General features: G+C 38.1%; 1 protein-coding gene across 8 annotated transcripts in view; it reads right to left on the reverse strand.

Moving 5' to 3' along the window:
• Positions 1-22104, reverse strand: part of TLCD4 (TLC domain containing 4) — a 103585-nt gene that overhangs the window by 62924 nt on the left and 18557 nt on the right. Inside the window, exons 1-2 of one of the 8 annotated variants that reach the window (XM_089919317.1) lie at positions 455-22104; positions 1-58 (exon numbers count right to left, since the gene is read on the reverse strand). The exon at positions 455-22104 is cut by the window's right edge and continues 18242 nt beyond it. The exons of 5 other annotated variants lie outside the window; for them this stretch is intronic. The gene's annotated coding sequence lies outside the window, so the exon portion shown is untranslated. 2 more of the 8 variants (XM_089919319.1, XM_089919312.1) reach the window with 2 other exon arrangements.

Here is a 22104-nt window from a genome sequence, read left to right on the forward strand (position 1 = left end):
CTGTTAAATACGGCCTCAAAAACTTCCGGGTGTCCTGGATCAAAAAGATAGAATTGTTCTGAATAAAACAAAATAATGAAGAAATATATTTAGGCTGTTATAATTTGCAAAAAAAAAAATCACAAATACTATTTTTAGAAAGAACCTCACTGAGGTTCAATTTCTTCATCTCTATAATGGGGATAATAATTCACAGACATCTCTGAAGTGTCTTGGCAAATGGACTTCAGACTGACTTAGAAAAGACAAAACCTATTCCAAGCTACAGTGACAGAAAACTGCCCTGTAGTCAAGCAGGGAGGAAGATCTTGCAGGCCCCCAAGTGCATGTTCCCCTTTTTCTTCCCAAGATTCTCAGAACATACCAGGGTACCAATACCCTTTGACAACAACCTGTCCCATCACAGTCGCTTCACAGTGTGCATAGTCCTTGACAACTTTGGTTTGCCCCATACCTGTCTATGCACTCACACAGGTATTTCATAACTATCCACGGACAGGATGGTTGTAGGTGCACATCAGTGGGATCAGCCCTGCAAGTACAGATTACACACATTATCTCAGGAATCTGCATCAAGACTACCTCTTCCAGGGGCTTCCCTGGTGGCAAGGTGGTTAGGAATCCACCTGCCAATGCAGGGGACACTGCATTTTCTTCCCATAATATATATGTCTTACTTTTGTCTGTATTTTGTCTGTATTTTTATTTTTAATGAAAGTAATACAGTTAAGTGAAAATTCAAGTGGTTCTTAAAGGCTTTTAACAAAAAATATCCAGGAGTCCCATCAGTCCCCTGACCAACTTCTCCCCCACCTAGCTTCACCCCAGTTCCCCACAACCCTGCTAGGTGTTCTTCATTTCCTAAATGATAAACTTATACCAATGTTTCTTGATTTTCAGGTTTAGACATTATTTATTGACTTCTTGTCATGGTATTTGAGTATTTAGCTCTTTTATACACACCACCACCCACTTTGCCCTCACCCTTCCTTCTGACATAGCCACATCCCAACTCTCGTTCAAGTCAGCAGTTAGGGTTGTACCATCCTGACAATACAAATATAGGGTGTTGCTGAATCAAGTAAGTTACCATGATAACGCTTTTCTTGAAAATCTCCTGTTCTTTCTGGAGTTAAAAATTGCTTTATTTTTTTACTTTAAAAAAAATGTACCTAACCTGAATTTTATCCAGATGCTTCAATGTAACTATCAAATGCCCATCAATAATATCTTCTAGGGCTTCCCTGGTGGCGCAGTGGTTGGGAGTCCGCCTGCCAATGCAGGGGACACGGGTTCAAGCCCTGATCTGGGAAGATCCCACGTGCTGCGGAGCAGCTAAGCCCGTGCGCCACAACTGCTGAGCCTGTGCTTTAGAGCCTGTGTGCCACAGCCTCTGAAGCCCATGTGCCTGGAGCCCGTGCTCCGCAACAAGGGAAGCCATCGCAATGAGAAGCCCGTGCACTGCAACGAAGAGTAGCCCCCGCTCACCGCAACTAGGGAAACCCCGTGCACAGCAACAAAAGACCCAACACAGCTTAAATAAATAAATAAATAAATTTATTTTAAAAATAATAATATCTTCTAATGCCCAAATACGTGATTTTTCATTTATTCTTTTACTTTGCTAAAGCACAGACCCCAGTAGCTTACTCAGAAGGGGTGCATAGAAGATAAATTTTTAGAGGGCTTGACTGTCTGAAAATGTCTTTATTCTTTTCTCATTCTTTTTTTTTTTTTTTCTTTTCTCATTCTTGATTGATAATTTGGATAAACTGAAGATCATTTTCCCTCAGCATTTTAAATGCATTGTTCCACTGTCTTTTACTTTCAGTGTTGCCACTGCAATGGCTAATACCTTTCTAGTTCCCATTCCTCTGTATCTGACCTATTTTTCCTTCTAGAATCGTCCCATTATCTCTAGTGGTCTAAAAGTTCACAGTGATGTACCTTAGAATGGTTCTTTTTTCATTGATTGTGCTGGATACTCAGGGGTTCTTTTGATCTTATCTGCAATTATTTTCTTTTATTATTTCTTTGCTAATTTCCTCCCTCCCATTTTCTTGTTCTCTCTTTGTGAGCTCTTGTTACTAGGATGTTGGGACTTCAATATTACTCTCTAGATTTATTGTCATTTTATCTGATTGATCATCTCTGCATCTTTCTTTTCTACTGTCTAAGACAGAGATTCTAAAGTGGGGGGGAGGGGGACTTCCCTGGTGGTACAGTGGTTAAGAATCCGCCTGCCAATGCAGGGGACACGGGTTCGAGCCCTGGTCCAGGAAGATCCCACATGCTGCGGAGCAACTAAGCCCGTGCACCGCAACTACTGAGTCTGTGCTCTAGAGCCCGCATGCCACAACTACGGAAGCCTGTGTGCCTAGAGCCTGTGTTCCACAGCAAGAGAAGCCGCCGCAATGAGAAGCCCGCGCACGGCAACGAAGAGTAGCCCCCACTCACTGCAACTAGAGAAAGCCTGCCCGCAGCAGCAGAGACCCAACACAGCCAATAAATAAATAATAAAAAAAAAAAAAATGGGGGGGAGGGAGAGTTGATTCTCCCCACCCCAGCCATTTGGCAATGTCTAGTGATATTTTTGGTGGTCACCACAGGAAAAAGGGGCATGCACTGGCATCTCGTGAGTAAAGGCCAGGGAGGCTGCTAAGCGTGTAACAATGCACAGGACAGCCTCCCACGACAAAGAATTTCCAGCCCCAAATGTCAGTCATGCCAAGGCTGAGAAATTCTGGACCAGGAGAATTACTTAACTTTCTCTTCCAACCTTCTAAAGTTTCTATTTCAGACATATTTTTCTTTCCCATTCTATGATTAGCTCTTTTGTTATGGGAACTCTCCATCAAAAAAAAAACTGCTTTCTCCAGAAAAGAAATTTCATACTTCACAGAAAGATTGTGTTGGTAGTGGTACAGTCAGGGTGGAGTGCATGAGTGCAGGCTGGCTGTATGAGGTGGGGAGGAGAACCAGTGGTCCAAGAGCTTTGTAAACAACTTTGGTCAATCCCCCTTCTTCAGGTTTATTCCACAACCTGCCTTCCACCATACAGTGCACCTCCAAATGCTGTCTCCTCCAAGCACTTAGGTTAGCCCCTCTCCCAATTTGCCAAGTCAATTACAGTCGGCCTTTCATTCCTGTGGATGTGGAACCCGGTCATAAGGAGGGCAGACTGTACTTCACCATTTTATGTAAGGAACTTGAGTATCCATGGACTGTGATATCCAAAGGAGGACCTGGAACCAATCCCCCAAAGATACCGAGGTATAACTGCATCTCTACTCCATCCAACTTCTGGCTTCCAAAATTTACTGAGATCTCCCATCTGCTGTGTACTTTTCTCCAGTCCTCTTCTTTCTTGTGGCTTATATCTTGTAAACCCCTTTGTACACTATCATTTTAGTGCTACTCTGCAAAGAATAAGTGATTAAAAAAAATTAAGTAACAGAAAGGGACCCAAAACAGAGGAAGGGGAAGAACATAATTTTTCTTAAATTTCTAACTTATTTTTTTAATTGTGCCAAAATATTTTCATAAATTAAAAAAATTTTTTACAAATTAAATAGATGTTAACAATTACTAGTTTACGTATATGTTTATAACTTTTAGATCAGTTTGTTGAATATCCTTCCAGACACTTTTCCATGCATACTTGCATATACTTTAGGATTTTTAAAATAACAAAATGAATTAAAACAGTACATATTATTGTGTAATTGCTCAGACTATTCCATTCAATGGGTGCACCATAATGTATTTAACCAATCTCTTACTGTTGGACATTTATAGACCTTACTGTTGGACCAAATTTTCAGTTTTCCCAATACAGTAAAGTAGTAATGTCTGACTAGAAATTAATCCTAAGATTCAAAGCCAGTTTCAAGGTTAACGGGGAAACACTGGAGGATTCCTGCTCAGATCAAGAGGAAGAAAAACAAAAAAAGAGGAAGACAAGGGGGATGGCCACTCTCCTACTGCTAATACAGTGGTACTGGAAGTATCAGTCAAGGGTACTAGTGAAAGAGAAAAAGTAAAGACAATAACCATTGGGAAAAAAAGATTATAAAGTCGTTAATATTTGTAGATTATGATTACATACTTGGAAAATCCAAGAAAATCAACTGAAAATATATATAAACAATAGAAAATTAAGTATGGGAGCAGGATATAAAATTAATTTGTGGAAATCTGATATATATAGATATATATGTATACATATAACTGTGTACATGTGTGTATATATACCTATATAAATACACATATATATTTGTATATACACACACACACACACACACACACACACACACAATACCCCCTTACAAAATAAAAGAAAGAAAAGCTTCCACTTACAACTGCAGCAAAAAAATATAAAGTGCCTAGGAATAAATTTAACAATACGAATAACAATATAAATATGAAAAACTTATATGAGAAAACCTTTAAAACACTCCTACAGGACCAAAGGAGACTCGAACAATGAAAAGATAGACCACGTTGTTAAATAGGAAAAGTCAATGTATGTCAATTCTCCCTAAATTTTAATTTTAAAATTTATTGCAATGTCAATGAAAATACTATTTTCTGGAATAGGATAAGCTGATTCTAAAGTTCATATGGAAAAATAAACAAGCAAGAATCACAGAAAAACTCTTTTGAAAAGGAAGAATAGCTTCCTATGTATTAAAAAATACTACAGAACCTCAATAATGAAATAGTTTTGGATAAGCCATAGGAATAGAGAGACTAATGGAATTGAATAAAAAGTCCAGAAATAGACCCAAATTAGGGGCATCTCAAACCACTGGTATAAAATGGACTTTTTAATAAATGGATAACATCTGGAAAAAATTAATTTAAATCTATATCTCATATTGTATACTAGGATAAATTCCAAATGGGTCAAATATTTAAATATATACTGTGAACACACACAAATGTACTCTAAGAAAATATAGGTGAATTCTTTTCTTACCTTGGAATGGGAAGGCCTTTCTAACTGTGACTCAAAATCTAGAAGCCATAAAATATTAATAAATGTAACTAATTAAAAATCAAAAACTACTACAAGGCAAAAACTAATAACAATAACATAAGCAAAGTTGAAACACAAATTACAAACTAGGGGAAAAAAATCTGGTACTCAAATCACAGATAAAGGGCTAACCTCCTTAATGTATAAGAAGCTTCTAGAAATCAAGAAGAAAAGATTCTGCCACTCAAAAAGAAGAAAGAAAAGAAGACCTTAACAGAAAAGTGACAGAAAAAGAAACATAAAAATGACCCTTACACATTATAAATGGTCCTCATTCATAAAGATAAGCAAATTAAAACTAACCAACCACATCTCATACACAGATTGTTATTTTACTTTCTCACTATTCTCTGACTTTGGAGCATTCACTTCCCACTACATTCTCTTTAGATTGGAATCTACCCATTATCATTTTGAGAAAAAATGGGAAATTTATGAAGCTATGTCTTTCTTTAAGTTCTATAGCACATTTTGTTAACAGGGCAGATAGACCTTAACTGGATAACATTAGAGTGTTACTGTTTATCAACATATAAAAATACATGCTTGCTGTTTTGAAATATGAAGAACCCATATATCATTATGATAAAAATCAGAACAAGTATGTTCCCTATCTTCATCCTATTAACAAATTAAAAAAAATAAAGTTGATAGTTAAATTATTCATAACTAGAGTTAAATACAATTTTAAAATTTAGAAATATTCCTTAGTATAAACATCTCCTACCCTAGCCCCATCCTCTGCCAAATATATTCAGTTCCAAAAGAATCAAATTTTTGTAATGATATAATTCAACTACTTCACTAGTCATGTGTTCATATGCACTGGTCATATGAACTATCTTATAAGTAACTAAAAAGAAAAAATTTCTTAGCAATTTCTGTGACAGTATTGTTTTAATATACAAACATATTAACTCCCTTATATGTCCCAATCAAACTGATCTCCTAATGTCATCATGACTGTCATTCATGTGATAGTATTACTGTAATCAACCCAAGATTTAAATCCTGTTCATCACTAACTGAAGTTCCTGTTTTAGGCACTCTGTATGAGAAGTTAGAAGCATCAAGAATGAGAGTTATGGGGGATTGGTTCAAGACGGTGGAGTAGAAGGACGTGCTCTCACTCCCTCTTGCAAGAGCACTGGAATCACAACTAACTGCTAAACAATCATCGACAGGAGGACACTGGAACTCACCAAAAAAGATACCTACATCCAAAGACAAAGGAGAAGCCAAAATGAGATGGTAGGAGGGGCGCAATCACAATAAAATCAAATCCCATAACTGCTGGGTGGGTGACTCACAAACTGGAGAACACTTATACAACAGAAGTCCACCACTGGAGTGAAGGTTCTGAGCCCCACGTCAGGCTTCCCAACCTGGGGGTCTGGCAATGGGAGGAGGAATTCTTAGATAATCAGACTTTGAAAGCTAGCAGGATTTGATTGCAGGACTTCAACAGGACTGGGGAAAAAAGAAACTCCACTCTTGGAGGGCACACATAAAGTGATGTGCACATCCGGACCCAGGCGAAGGAGTGGTGACCCCATAGGAGACTGAACCAGACCTACCTGCTAGTGTTGGAGGGTCTACTGCAGAAGCAGGGGGTGGCTGTGTCTCACCGTGAGGACAAGGATCTCATTCAGATTCGATGGAGAAATCAAAAGCTTTACAGACAGGCAAAAGCTAAGAGAATTCAGCACCACCAAAACAGCTCTACAACAAATGCTAAAGGAACTTCTCTAAGTGAGAAACACAAGAGAAGAAAAGGACCTACAAAAACAAACCCAAAACAATTAAGAAAATGGTAATAAGAACATACATATCGATAATTACCTTAAACGGGAATGGATTAAATGCTCCAACCAAAAGACACAGGCTCACTGTATGGATACAAAAACAAGACCCATATATATGCTGTTTAAAAAAGATCCACTTTAGACCTAGGGACACATACAGACTGAAAGTGAGGGGATGGAAAAAGATATTCCATGCAAATGGAAATCAAAAGAAAGCTGGAGTAGCAATACTCATATCAGATAAAATAGACTTTAAAATAAAGAATGTTACAAGACACAAGTAAGGACACTACATAATGATCAAGGGATCAATCCAAGAAGAAGGTATAACAATTATAAATATATATGCACTCAACGTAGGAGCACCTCAATACATAAGGCAACCGCTAACAGCTATAAAATAGGAAATTGACAGTGACACAATAATAGTGGAGGACTTTAAAACACCTCACTTACGCCAATGGACAGATCATCCAAACATAAAATTAATAAGGAAACAGAAGCTTTAAATGACAAAATAGACCAGATAGATTTAATTGATATTTATAGAACATTCCATCCAAAAACAGCAGATTACACTTTCTTCTCAAGTACACACAAAACATTCTCCAGGACAGATCACATCTTGGGTCACAAATCAAGCCTCAGTAAATTTAAGAAAATTGAAATCATATCAAGCATCTTTTCTGACCACAATGTTATGAGATTAGAAATCAAATACAGGGGAAAAAACGTAAAAAACACAAACACATGGAGGCTAAACAATACATTACTAAATAACCAAGAGATCACTGAAGAAATCAAAGAGAAAATCAAAAAATACCTAGAGAAAAATTACAATGGAAACTCAATGATCCAAAACCTATGGGATGCAGCAAAAGCAGTTCTAAGAGGGAAGTTTACAGCAATACAACCCTACCTCAAGAAACAACAAACATCTCAAATAAACAACCTAACCTTACACCTAAAGGAACTAGAGAAAGAAGAACAAACAAAACCCAAAGTTAGTAGAAGGAAAGAAATCATAACGATCAGAGCATAACTAAATGAAATAGAAACCAAGAAGACAATGGCAAAGATCAATAAAACTAAAAGCTGGTTCTTTGAGAAGATAAACAAAATTGATAAACCATTAGCCAGACTCATCAAGAAAAACAGGGAGAGGACTCAAATCAATAAAATTAGAAATGAAAAAGAAGTTACAACACTGCAGAAATACAAAGCATCCTAAGAGACTACGACAAGCAACTCTATGCCAATAAAATGGACAACCTGGAAGAAATGGACAAATTCTTAGAAAGGTATAACCTTCCAAGAGTGAACCAGGAAGAAATAGAAAATATGAACAGATCAATCACAAGTAATGAAATTGAAACTGTGATTGATTAAAAATCTTCCAACAAACAAAAGTCCACAACCAGATGGCTTCACAGGTGAATTCTATCAAACATTTAGAGAAGAGCTGTCACCCATCCTTCTCAAACTCCTCCAAAAAATTGCAGAGCAAGGAAAACTCCCAAACTCATTCTATGAGACCACCATCACCCTGATACCAAAACCAGACAAAGATACTACAAAAAAAGAAGATTGCAGACCAATATCACTGATGAATATAAATGCAAAAATCCTCAACATAATACTAGCAAACTGAATCCAACAACACATTAAAAGATTCATACACCATGAACAAGTGGGATTTACCCCTGGGTTGCAAGGATTCTTCAATATACTCAAATCAATCAATGTGACACACCGTGTTAACAAATTGAAGAAGAAAAACCATATGATCATCTCAATAGATGCAGAAAAAGTTTTTGAAAGAATTCAACACCCATTTATGATAAAAACTCTCCAGAAAGTGGGCATAGAGGGAACCTACCTCAACATAATAAAGGCCATATACAACAAACCCACAGCAAACATCATTCTCAATGGTGAAAACCTGAAAGCATTTCCTCTAAGATCAGGAACAAGACAAGGATGTCCACTCTCACCACTATTATTCAACACGGTTTTGGAAGTCCTAGCCATGGCAATCAGAGAAAAAAAGGAAATAAAAGGAATCCAAATTGGAAAAGAAGAAGTAAAACTGTCACTGTTTACAGGTGACATGATACTATACATAGAGAATCCTGAAGATGCCACCAGAAAACTACTAGAGTGAATCAATGAATTTGGCAAAGTTGCAGAATACAAAATTAATGCACAGAAATCTCTTGCATTCTTATACACAAATGATGAAAAATCTGAAAGAGAAATTAAGGAAACACTCCCATTTACCATTGCAACAAAAAGAATAAAATACCTAGGAATAAACCTACCTAGGGAGACGAAAGACCTGTATGCAGAAAATTATAAGACACTGATGAAAGAAATTGAAGATGATACAAACAGATGTACAGTTATACCATATTCTTGGATTGGAAGAATCAACATTGTGAAAATGACTCTACTACCCAAAGCAATCTACAGATTCAATGCAATCCCTATCAAATTACCAATGGCATTTTCTACAGAACTAGAACAAAAAATCTTAAAATTTGTATGGAGACACAAAAGAACCCGAATATCCAAAGCAGTTTTAAGGGAAAAAAATGGAGCTGGAGGAATCAGACTCCTGACTTCAGACTATACTACAAAGCTACAGGAAGCAAGACAATATGGTACTGGCACAAAACAGAAACATAGATCAATGGAACAGGATAGAAAGCCCAGAGATAAACCCACACACCTGTGGTCAACTAATCTGTGACAAAGGATGCAAGGATATACAGTGGAGAAAATACAGTCTCTTCAATAAGTGGTGCTGGAAAAACTGGACAGCTACCTGTAAAAGAATGAAATTAGAACACTCCCTAACACCTTACACAAAAATAAACTCAAAATGGATTTGAGACCTAAATGTAAGACCAGACACTATAAAACTCTTATAGGAAAACATGGGAAGAACACTCTTTGACATAAATCACAGCAAGATCTTTTTTGATCTACCCCCTGAGTAATGGAAATAAAAACAAAAATAAACAAATGGGACCTAATGAAACTTAAAACCTTTTGCAAAGCAAAGGAAAGTACAAACAAGATGAAAAGACAACCCTCAGAATGGGAGAAAATATTTGCAAATGAATCAACGGAAAGAGGATTAATCTCCAAAATATGTAAACAGCTCATGCAGCTCAATATGAAAAAAACAAACAACCCAATCCAAAAATGGGCAGAAGACCTAAATAGACATTTCTCCCAAGAAGACATACAGAAGGCCAAGAGGCACATGAAAACTGCTCAACATCACTAATTATTAGAGAAATGCAAATCAAAACTGCAATGAGATATCACCTCACACCAGTTAGAATGGGCATCATCGGAAAATCTACAAACAACAAATACTGGAGAGGGTGTGGAGAAAAGGGAACCCTCTTGCACTGTTGGTGGGAATGTAAATTGATACAGCCACTACGGAGAACAGTATGGAAGTTCCTTAAAAAACTAAAAATAGGGGCTTCCCTGGTGGCACAGTAGTTGGGAGTCTGCCTGCTGATGCAGGGGACGTGGGTTCGTGCCCCAGTCTGGGAAGATCCCACATGCCGCAGAGCGGCTGGGCCTGTGAGCCCTGGCCGCTGAGCCTGTGCGTCTGGAGCCTGTGCTCCGCAACAGGAGAGGCCACAACAGTGAGAGGCCCATGTAGCACAAAAAAAAAAACAACTAAAAATAGAATTACCATATGACCCAGCAATCCCGCTACTGGGCATATACCCCGAGAAAACCATAATTCAAAAAGACACATGCACCCCAATGTTCACTGCAGCACTGTTTACAATAGCCAGGTCATGGAAGCAACCTAAATGTCCATCAACAGACAAATGGATAAAGAAGTTGTGGTACATATATACAATGGAATATTACTCAGCCATAAAAAGGAACGAAATTGGGTCATTTGTAGAGTTGTAGATGGATATAGAGACTGTGACACAGAGTGAAATAAGTCAGAAAGAGAAAAACAAATATTGTATATTAACGCATATATGTGGAACCTAGAAAAATTGTACAGATGAACTGGTTTGCAGGGCAGAAATTGAGACACAGATGTACAGAAGAAACGAATGGACACCAAGGGGGGAAAGTGGCAGGGAGGGTGTTGTGTGATGAATTCGGAGATTGGGGTTGACATATATACACTAATATGTATAAAATGGATAACTAATAAGGATCTGCTGTATTAAAAAATAAAATAAAATTTAAAAAAAACAGTAAAAAAAGAATGAGAGTTATAATTATTGTTTATATAGAAAATGCACATGCTACATTCAGATCTCCCACTTAATCATGAGGCCTACGTTCTTTGCATTTTAGTACAAACAAAACATTTTTGCCCTCTAGCAAGTAACAATTTAAAAAATTTATCCATTTCCATCTCTTTTCGAAATACTTGTTATACTTTGCAATATACTAAGAAGCCAATCTAGTTTTAATAAAAAAGAAATCATCCTTTGTAAATTTATTTTCCAATAGGAAACATGTAGTTCTAGTCACAGATTTTTATTTCATTTTATTTATTTTTAAATTAATTAATAATTTATTATTCTTGGCTGCATCGGGTCTTCGTTGCTGTGCATGGGCTTTCTCTAGTAGCGGCGAGTGGGGGCTACTCTTCGTTGTGGTGCACGGGCTTCTCACTGTGGCTTCTCTTGTTGCAGAGCACAGACTCTAGGCATGCAGGCTTCAGTAGTTGCAGCACACAGGCTCAGCAGTTGTGGCTCGCGGCTCTAGAGCTCAGGCTCAGTAGTTGTGGTGCATGGGCTTAGTTGCTCCATGGCATGTGGGATCTTCCCGGACCAGGGCTTGAACCCGTGTCCCCTGCATTGGCAGGTGGATTCTTAACCACTGTGCCACCAGGGAAGTCCCTAGTCACAGATTTTTAAATTCTCCTTGGCAGAAAATACAAGGTCAAAAATAATTATTGAAAGACTGTTACAATTAAGTGTCTTCAAACTTTGTCAGATATATTCTGTAATAAAATGTGGAGTATCCCAAAATGCTAACATAATATTTAATAGGCAAAAAGTAGGTAGGAATGAATTTGGGGGTAAAGAAAATTTTAACTATTAATTCTATTTATATGTGGCGTATTAGGAACTATAATATCAATAATCAGAAGACCATCAGGATAAGGAAATTTAATTTAATCTATGAATTCTTCCTCCAGTCAAATACAAATCAAGCATTTCACAAAAATAATATATATACCAAGTCAAAATGAAATGTCAATATTTTTAGAATAGAAATTATTTCTTTTGATGTAGATATGAAATTCACTATTTCTCTAAACATGTAGAGATAGAAGGTGAGGTCTTCAGAATCTGGATATTTGGTGATAACCAATTGGCAGAGAGAATATTATCTGCAGTGGTTGTCTGTCTCTCTGCATGGCTAACATGATCCACCAGCAACTGGAAGTCACCTTTGACTCCTTTCTCACTCCACAGAAGCTTTAGGATGTGCATTAGAGCAACTGCCTGCAAACTAGTCTCCTTTGTTCCAGTCTTGTTCCCACATCTTCTAATCTACCTCAATTGCTGCCATCAATAAGAAAACAATGAATATTTTCTGAAATTAGAAATAAATGAAATCACATACTCACCCAAAGTCCAGCTGACTTCTGGACAAGTACCTAATTATCAAAGCCCACCACCAATAGAAGAGGCAACATTATGGTACATCAGAGTCCAAAGCACAACTGAGAGTCTCACAATTGTGTTCTGGGAGTTTGATCACTGAACACACATGGATTTTAAGTTGGTTGAAGACAAAGTTTCTGTCTTCTCCATCTTTGCACCTTACACTGCACCTTGCAAGGTGGGTGCTCTCTATGTGTTCTCCCCATACCCATTTTCCCCACTTTTCTTAGCTAGCAAAGGGACTCAGTTAAGAGTTGGAAGTTCTGGGACTTCCCAGGTGGTCCAGTGGTAAAGAATCCACCTTCCAAAGCAGGGGACACAGATTCAATCCCTGGTCGGGGAACTAAGACCACACATGCCTCGGGGCAACTAAGCCCACGAGCCACAACTACTGAGCTCGCACGCCTCAACAAGAGACCCCGCGTGCCGCAAACTACAGAGCCCACGTGCCCTGGAGCTTGCGCGCCACAACTAGAGAGAAGGCCTCTCACGGCAGCAAAGAGCCTGCACACCGCGTTGATAGATCCTGTGTGCCACAAAGGAGACCCGATGCAGCCAAAAATAATAATAATAATAAATAAAATAAATAAATATTTTTTTAAAAAAGACTTGGAAGTTCTATGGCTAGGGGAGAGTCTAAACTCACAGTCTACATTCTAGAGTGGAAAAGGGCAAAAGAACAACATGTTTTCCCTCATTTTTTATCCTGAGCAATTACCTAAAGTTAATAAAAGGGAATCAAGTGATTTAAAGAAATACTTTGCCTTTCCTTTTAGAGCTCCTACAGAGAAACTGCCCTTTGGTTTGTACAGGAAGCGCTGTACCAGACGACATTTTACAAACTATCAGGATTTGGCTTTTAACACAGTTTTATGCACACAATATTCTACTAGTACAGAAAGGGAAAGTAGGCCCTCTAATATATCATAAGTGAAAGGAACTCAATTTCAATTCACTTTGTCTTAATCCAAATTATTAGATCTTTCAACAAAGAATGCACATTGTAAGGGCATCACGGGAAACTTTTTAAATTGCATAAATTTTGATTGCAAGCCAGACAAGAAATTCTTAGAAAAAAGTAACTATCACTAACAGCTAAAAACACCAACTGTCTAGATTCAGCATTTATTATACTGATTTGGAAGGGAGAGTGGACAAACAAACAAATAGAGCTAAAGTTCAAAACCATGTGTCTCAATATTTAGATGTGTTTTTTGGTAGATCTGCCCTTATTTGGTTTGTAACGACCATTACATCAGTAAAAACCAATCATTCTTTGAATTTGGAAATCAACATAAAAATACAAAAAGTCAACTCACTGACACCCCTATTGTGCTTCATCACCCTGGACCCAGAGTTCAGCCCTCTCTCTAGTTTTCATAGAAAATTATCTCCAAGAATTTCAAGATTTACCCCAACTTTACATACGATTAAGGAGATTCCTGAGAAGTTGAATGGTCGGCTATCAACTCTGTGTTCCTCTCTCTCTTTTTCCCTACATGACGATTGAATGGGCATCTTCTGTCTCTCAAACTCCTTGGAGTTTCACTGCTTACCTAAAGTAGTTCTTCCAAACAAATACAGCACTAATCCTAAAATAAGTCCTGTGAAAAACTTTCTTCAACTTGATTCACCTCCCTCGCTTTCATTTCTCAGTACACTCTTACACTCTCCTAGCCCCTTGACATTTTCATCTCCAAGTTTTGACAAATTCTTGAGTACCCTGATAACATATGGGCTTTTCTGCTTTAATTCTGAGCTCTAACTTTTGCAATTAACCTTTGCTCAGTTCACTTCCACCCACTCCAGGTAACAGCCTCATCCAATTTTGGACCTGATTTCAGCTTTGTCTCCACTCTGTTCTTCCTATTTCCACAATCCACCAAAGTACATCTGATATCAACTCCACTTACACAATAGCTATCTAAAGCTCTCTTTCTTGAGCTCCAGACCGACATTCCCAATATCCTACTACATGTTCTCAGGTTCTTCAAATGCAATAAAATGTAACTCATTATCCCCCCACTCCTCCCCATACTCTTCTTTCTCACTTTTCTCAGTTTAAGGAGTCATTGTGCACCTAATCACCCAACCCAGAAACCTCAATTTTCCTAGACTCCTCCCTCTTACTTAGCCCTCTGTATCCAAGTAGACACCAAATTCTGTCAATTCTACTCCCTAAAGATCTTTCATATATTTATGTCCTCTACCCTTCCTCTTTCGCTCACCAAGTTTAGGCCCACATGCCTTCTTTAACCTCTGATGTCTCTCTGGTGTCTTCCCTCTTTGAGCCTTTACACAGAAAGTTCCAGGATAATAATTTCCTTCCCAGTGCCTAGCACCACAGGTTTCACACATGACAGACCATCAATAAGCATTCATTAATTACAAAAGAGACTTCAAATCCTCGTTATCTCACATCTTTCCTTTCCTCGCCATTCATTGATTGCCTCTGTCTCTACATCCAACCTCGTGCTTCTTCAGGATTCTTCTAACTTGCTGTTGATTTTCTTCTTACCCTTTTGCCTCCAATCAAAGCTTTCTATTACTCTTTATTGCCTATCAAGTAAATGCATGGCACCAAGATCCTCCATTCTAGCTCAGACCTGCCTTTCCAGTCTTATTGTTCATACCCTCCCTCTCATATTCTTTACTCAATTTAGCCAAATTCAACCACTAGTCATTCTCCCCCAAAATGCTGTGCATTTTCCTGCCTCCTTGCCTTTGCTCATGCTGCTTCCAAAACACAGGATGTCTTGCCTTCATATCTTTCTGGCAAAAGCTTTCCTAGTTTTAAGGCCCAGATCAAATGCCACTTTCTTCATAAAACTTACTGTTTCTTCCAGACAAAATTTCTCTCTTCCTCTTCTCTCCTTCTTTGAAACTAGTTTGTTACTTGCTTTGTACAAGTATTTTATTTCTCCTACTAAAGAAGTAGTATCATACAGTTTTTCAAAGCAGTGCTTTTCAGACCACCAGCAGCAGAATAACAGGAGTCTTGTTAAAAACAAAAATAAGGGCTTCCCTGGTGGCGCAGTGGTTGAGAGTCCGCCTGCCGATGCAGGGGACGCGGGTTCGTGCCACAGTCCGAGAAGATTCCACATGCCGCGGAGTGGCTGGGCCCGTGAGACATGGCCGCTGAGCCTGCGCGTCCGGAGCCTGTGCTCCCCAACGGGAGAGGCCACAACAGTGAGAGGCCCACGTACAGCAAAAACAAAAACAAAACAAAAACGCTACTGAATCGGACTCTTTTGAGGTAGAACTCAGAACTCTGCAATTTGAAAACAGGCTCCCCAGTAAAGGGCACAGAGAAGTTGGAGGCCTGTGAGGTACAGAAACGGGCCTTGAAGTCAGTCCAACTGAGAGCTGCATTCCAGTTGTATCTCTATTAAAAGATAATTTTCAGAAAAAGCAAAAATCGTGACTCTGATACAGATAGAAAAGAAAAAAAAAGTTAAAGATGTTATTTAACTCGTTCACTGAGGGAAACAGGGAGATGTTATAACCTGTTCAAAAGAGAATCTGAAAAAAGACATTTATACAGAGTTGTAAAATGATGCAAAGGTGATAAACGGCTACAATCAGATAATCCAGAAGGATGTGCAATAGTTCAAAGACAATGAAAGGCAAGAGTGAGATGACCTGGAAGGTATCTTGTAGGCAATGCCAAGTTTTCTACTAAAACATGACATTTTTTCTATGCCTCTTACTGGCTGTACAATTTTGAGTATGTTAACTTCTCTGATCCTCAGTCACTTTATCTGTAAAATGGTAATAAGATTTCATAGTTTTTGAAAAGTTTAAATGGGGACAATAATTACCTGACAGAGCTATTGTGAAAATTAAATGAGCTAATGAGTTCCAAGATCTTAGGACAGTGATGCACACGTGATACTCGATAAACATTACACAGCGGTAGTAGTACTACTGGTACTATTACTACCAACTAGAAGTTCCTTGAGACTCATTTTTGTTTATTAGTGAATGTAGTCATTCAATCAATCAACCAATGTGTATAAAATACCTATTTATGCTATGTTTGGGTGGATTATAAAATGGTCTCCGCCCACAAGGAGTCCAGGCCAGCATGAGAGGAGATGAGAAGTTAAACAAATAGTTACACAGGATACAAAAAGTAAAAATAGAGGTATGTGACCACAATTAACAAAATGGCTAACCGTGTGTGGAATTTACAGAATGCTTCCAGAAAAGCGTTATAAAGGTGAATTTGAGCTGAATTTTGAAGGGTGACCAGGAAGTCGCTAAAGAAGCACAGTGTGCTAACAATTATTGTGCTAGATCATTATGTATGTTAATCTCATTTAATTCGCACAACAGCCGTATAATAAGAGCGCACACAAATTGAGTACTTACTTTGTGTCAGTCCCTTTTTTAAATAACCTTCATTATCCTATTTTATGAAGAAAAAAACCTGAGGCTTAGAGAAATCAAGCAACTTTCCCAAGATGATGCAGCCGGTGAGTGGCAAAGCCACAATTCATCCCAGATAACCTATTTCCAAAATGTAGGAAATATCATCTCCATTTACTAATAAGAGAATCAAAACCCAGAGAGATTATGAGAACTTCCAGGAAAAACTGATTGGCAACTGGGCTCCTGGGTATTTTTTGTTTGTTTGTTTGTTTTAATATATATATTTTTACAATTCACATTCTTTTTTTTAAAATAAATTTATTTTATTTTTTTAAATTTAGTTTTGGCTGTGTTGGGTCTTCGTTGCGTTGTGAGGGCTTCTCATTGTGGTGGCTTCTCTTGTTTTGGAGCATGGGCTCTAGGCTCATGGGCTTCAGTAATTGTGGCACGCGGGCTTCAATAGTTGTGGCTCGTGGGCTCTAGAGCGCAGGCTCAGTAGTTGTGGCTCACGGGCTTAGTTGCTCTGCGGCATGTGGGATCTTCCCGGACCAGGGATCGAACCTGTGTCCCCTGCACTGGCAGGCGGATTCTTAACCACTGCACCACCAGGTAAGTCCCCTGGGTTCCTCGTTTTAAAGCCCAGGCAAGTTGGGGAGGAAGAGCACTCCAGAAAGAAGGCGAACGTGCAAAACCTTGGAAGCATGGAGGAGCGTGGCGTGTCCCCAGGAACCAAAAATGTTTGAAACTCAATATGCATATATAGAAACAGCAATACGAGATGAAGCCCCTAAAGATCACTTCAGGGATTGTGAAAAATAAATTATGCCACACTAAATATTGCAGACTCTGCTCAGGAGCAAATGAGGAAACAATGGATGACTTTAAGCAAGGGAATAAAGCAAACAAAGGTTTAGATTGGAGGCAGGGCAACGAGTTATGAAGCAGCAAAGGCTAGTATTATTGAGATCAAGAGTTTTGAAGCCAGTCACCATGCCACTTATCACGACCTAAGGAAAGAGAACCTCTTTGAGCCAGAGTCTCCTCATCTGTAAAATGAATATAATACAGTCATTATGAGGTGTAAATGAAAGAACATAGGTAAACACCTGACTGTACTTTAGATCTAGTAGGCATTCAATAAATGATGGTGCTTGTATTAACAGTTGTTTATTGCCATTTTTGTTGTGAGACAGATATCTTGAGACCTAGTTTAGGTCTTTTTGAAGGAAGAACATGTTAAATACACTTAGTGGTGTGCTTTTATCTGGGTCGTTTAGAAATAAAATCAATACTGCTTGATTTTTACAGACATAGTAAATTGACCTGTATAAGAACAGCCAAGTCCCAGGAGCACAAAGAGAACCAGATTTCAGGAATGGCATGAGGTTGAGGGTTCAGTTTATCAAACATTACTTGTGTCCAACACTATATTAAGTGTTGCATACATAAAAATAGTTAAAACACAGTCTCCCTTCACAAGGAGTCAAGCTGTACCGTCTGTATCTACAATACAGTTCTTTGGGCTGATTTCCTTTATTCTAGATCCTTGGCCTCCTCTTTTACTTACAACCTCTCACTCGCCCCTTGGGTCTGATATTTACACTACTCTTTGGAAGTGATCTTGGTTTCCCTACTTCATTACTCTCCTCCCCCAAATTTGTACTCCTTCCTTTCCTGGATGAGTAAGATTACACTTCATCTGATCGAAACCTATCCTCAGAACCCTACCCTGGTTCCAAGGAACCTTGCTACTGTAGTGAAGTTAAACCAATTCTCTCAACAGCTGGCACCAGAATTCTTCTCAGAGGGAAATGCTTTGATGAGTTGTTATGAGTAGACACGGAGTGCTTGAGAACTTGGGTCAGCAAGAGAGAGGATTATCAAAGACTGTTCTACATTAGAAATTCACTTGGGGGGATGGAAAAAGTTGGGGAGAAAAGAGAAGACAGAAGAGAAAGAAAAGAGACAGAAGGCAGAGTAACTCCATAATATGCCTAAAATGTTTTTTCTTCATGTGCAGTATTCTAAGTTATTTGCATTCCTTCAACTCCTCTCATGTCTTCCAAATCTCCAGTTAGTCTTCCATTACCCCTACACAATCACACCTCCCCACAGTACACACATTGTGAGTGGAGATGTTGGTGGGGTAAGTAAAGAAATCATGGGGCCAAGTTCCACTGCTGGATCAAAAAGGAGCAGAATGGAGACAGCACACCTAGAAAAATGATACAGTATACAAAATGAACCCATCAGTAGAAGCAGGGCCCAAGATAATGCTAAAACTGTATATGTCTAGAAAATTGGCAGAACACTTCAGGAGATACTGTACTTTAAGAGTTGTGTAATAGGGGCTTGAACCGATCTTAACATGATACTATACATAGAAAATCCTAAAGATGCTACCAGAAAACTACTAGAGCTAATGTACCAGGTGAAGGACCAAGATAAAACCCAGAAAAACAACTAAATGAAGTGGAGATAGGCAACATTCCAGAAAAAGAATTCAGAATAATGATAGTGAAGATGATCCAGGGCCTTGGAAAAAGAACAGAGACAAAGATCAAGGAGATGCAAGAAGTGTTTAACAAAGACCTAGAAGAATTAAAGAACAAACAAACAGAGATGAACAATACAATAACTGAAATGAAAACTACACTAGAAGGAATCAATAGCAGACTAACTGAGGCAGAAGAACGGATAAGTGACCTGGAAGACAGAATGGTGGAATTCACTGCTGCAGGACAGAATAAAGAAAAAAGAATGAAAAGAAATGAAGACAGCCTAAGAGACCTCTGGGACAAAATTAAATGTAAAAAAATTATACAGGTCCCAGAAGGAGAAGAGAGAGAGAAAGGACCTGAGAAAATATTTGAAGAGATTATAGTTGAAAACTTCCCTAACATGAGAAAGGAAATAGCCACCCAAGTCCAGGAAGCAAAGAGAGTCCCATACAGGATAAACCCAAGGAGAAACACGCCAAGACACATAGTAATCAAACTGGCAAAAATTATAAACAAAGAAAAATTATTGAAAGCAGCAAGGGAAAAATGACAAATAACATACAAGGGAACTCCCATAAGGTTAACAGCTGATTTCTCAGCAGGAACTCTACAAGCCAGAAGGGTATGGCATGATATACTTAAAGTGATGAAAGGGAAGAACCTACAACCAAGATTACTCTAGCCAGCAAGGATCTCACTCAGATATGATGGAGAAATCAAAAGCTTTACAGACAAGCAAAAGCTAAGAGATTTCAGCACCACCAAACCAACTCTACAACAAATGCTAAAGGAACTTCTCTAAGTGGGAAACACAAGAGAAGGACCTACAAAACAAACCCAAAACACTTAAGAAAATGGTCATAGGAACATACATATTGATAATTACCTTAAACATGAACGGATTAAATACTCCAACCAAAAGACACAGGCTTGCTGAATGGATACAAAAGCAAGACCCATACATATGCTATCTACGAGAGACGCACTTCAGACCTAGGGACACATACAGACTGAAAGTGAGGGGATGGAAAAAGATATTCCATGCAAATGGAAATCAAAAGAAAGCTGGAGTAGCAATATTCATATCAGATAAAATAGACTTTAAAATAAAGAATGTTACAAGAGAAAAGGAAGGACACTACATAATGATCAAGGGATCAATTCAAGAAGAAGATATAACAATTATATATATATATGCACCCAACATAGGAGCACCTCAATACATAAGGCAACTGCTAACAGCTCTAAAAGAGGAAATTGACAGTAACACAATAATAGTGGGGGACTTTTACCCCTCACTTACAGCAATGGACAGATAATACAAAATGAAAATAAATAAGGAAACAGAAGCTTTAAGTAACACAATAGACCAGATAGTTTTAATTGATATTTATAGGACATTTTACCCCAAAACAGCAGATTACACTTTATTCTCAAGTGCGCATGGAACATTCTCCAGGACAGATCACATCTTGGGCCACAAATCAAGCCTCAGTAAATTTAAGAAAATTGAAATCGTATCAGGCATCTTTTCTGACCACAAGGCTATGAGATTGGAAAAGAATTACAGGGAAAAAAACGTAAAAAACACAAACACATAGAGGCTAAACAATACGTTACTAAATAACCAAGAGATCACTGAGGAAGTCAAAGAGGAAACCAAAACATACCCAGAGACAAATGACAATGAAAACACGACAGTCCAAAATCTATGGGATGCAGCAAAAGCAGTTCAAAGAGGGAGGTTTATAGCTATACAAGCCTACCTCAAGAAACAAGAAAAATCTCAAATAAACAATCTCACCTTACACCTAAAGAACTAGAGAAAGAAGAACAAACAAAACCCAAAGTTAGTAGAAGGAAAGAAATCATAACGATCAGAGCAGAAATAAATAAAACAGAAACAAAGAAAACAATAGCAAAGATCAATAACACTAAAATCTGGTTCTTTGAGAAGATAAATAAAATTGATAAACCATTAGCCAGACTCATCAAGAAAAAGCAGGAGAGGACTCAAATCAATAAAATTAGAAATGAAAAAGGAGAAGTTACAACAGACACTGCAGAAATACAAAGCATCCTAAGAGATTACTACAAGCAACTCTATGCCAATAAAATGGACAGCCTGGAAGAAATGGACAAATTCTTAGAAAGGTATAACCTTGCAAGAATGAACCAGGAAGAAATAAAAAATATGAACAGATCAATCACAAGTAATGAAATTGAAACTGTGATTGATTAAAAATCTTCCAACAAACAAAAGTCCACGACCAGATGGCTTCACAGGTGAATTCTATCAAACATTTAGAGACGAGCTAACACCCATCCTTCTCAAACTCTTCCAAAAAATTGCAGAGGAAGGAACACTCCCAAACTCATTCTATGAGGCCATGATCACCCTGATACCAAAACCAGACAAAGATACTACAAAAAAAAGAAAATTACAGACCAATATCACTGATGAATATAGATGCAAAAATCCTCAACAAAATACTAGCAAACTGAATCCAACAACACATTAAAAGGATCATACACCATGATCAAGTGGGATTTATCCCAGGGATTCAAGGATTCTTCAATACACGCAAATCAGTCAATGTGATACACCATATTAAGAAGTCGAGGAAGAAAAACCGTATGGTTATCTCAATAGATGCAGGAAAAGCTTTTGACAAAATTCAACACCCATTTATGATAAAAACTCTCCA

This window comes from Delphinapterus leucas, chromosome 1, assembly GCF_059928025.1.
Source record: "Delphinapterus leucas isolate spDelLeu-1000000601 "Yukka" chromosome 1, BTC_Dleu_Yukka2, whole genome shotgun sequence".
NCBI lineage: Eukaryota > Metazoa > Chordata > Mammalia > Artiodactyla > Monodontidae > Delphinapterus > Delphinapterus leucas.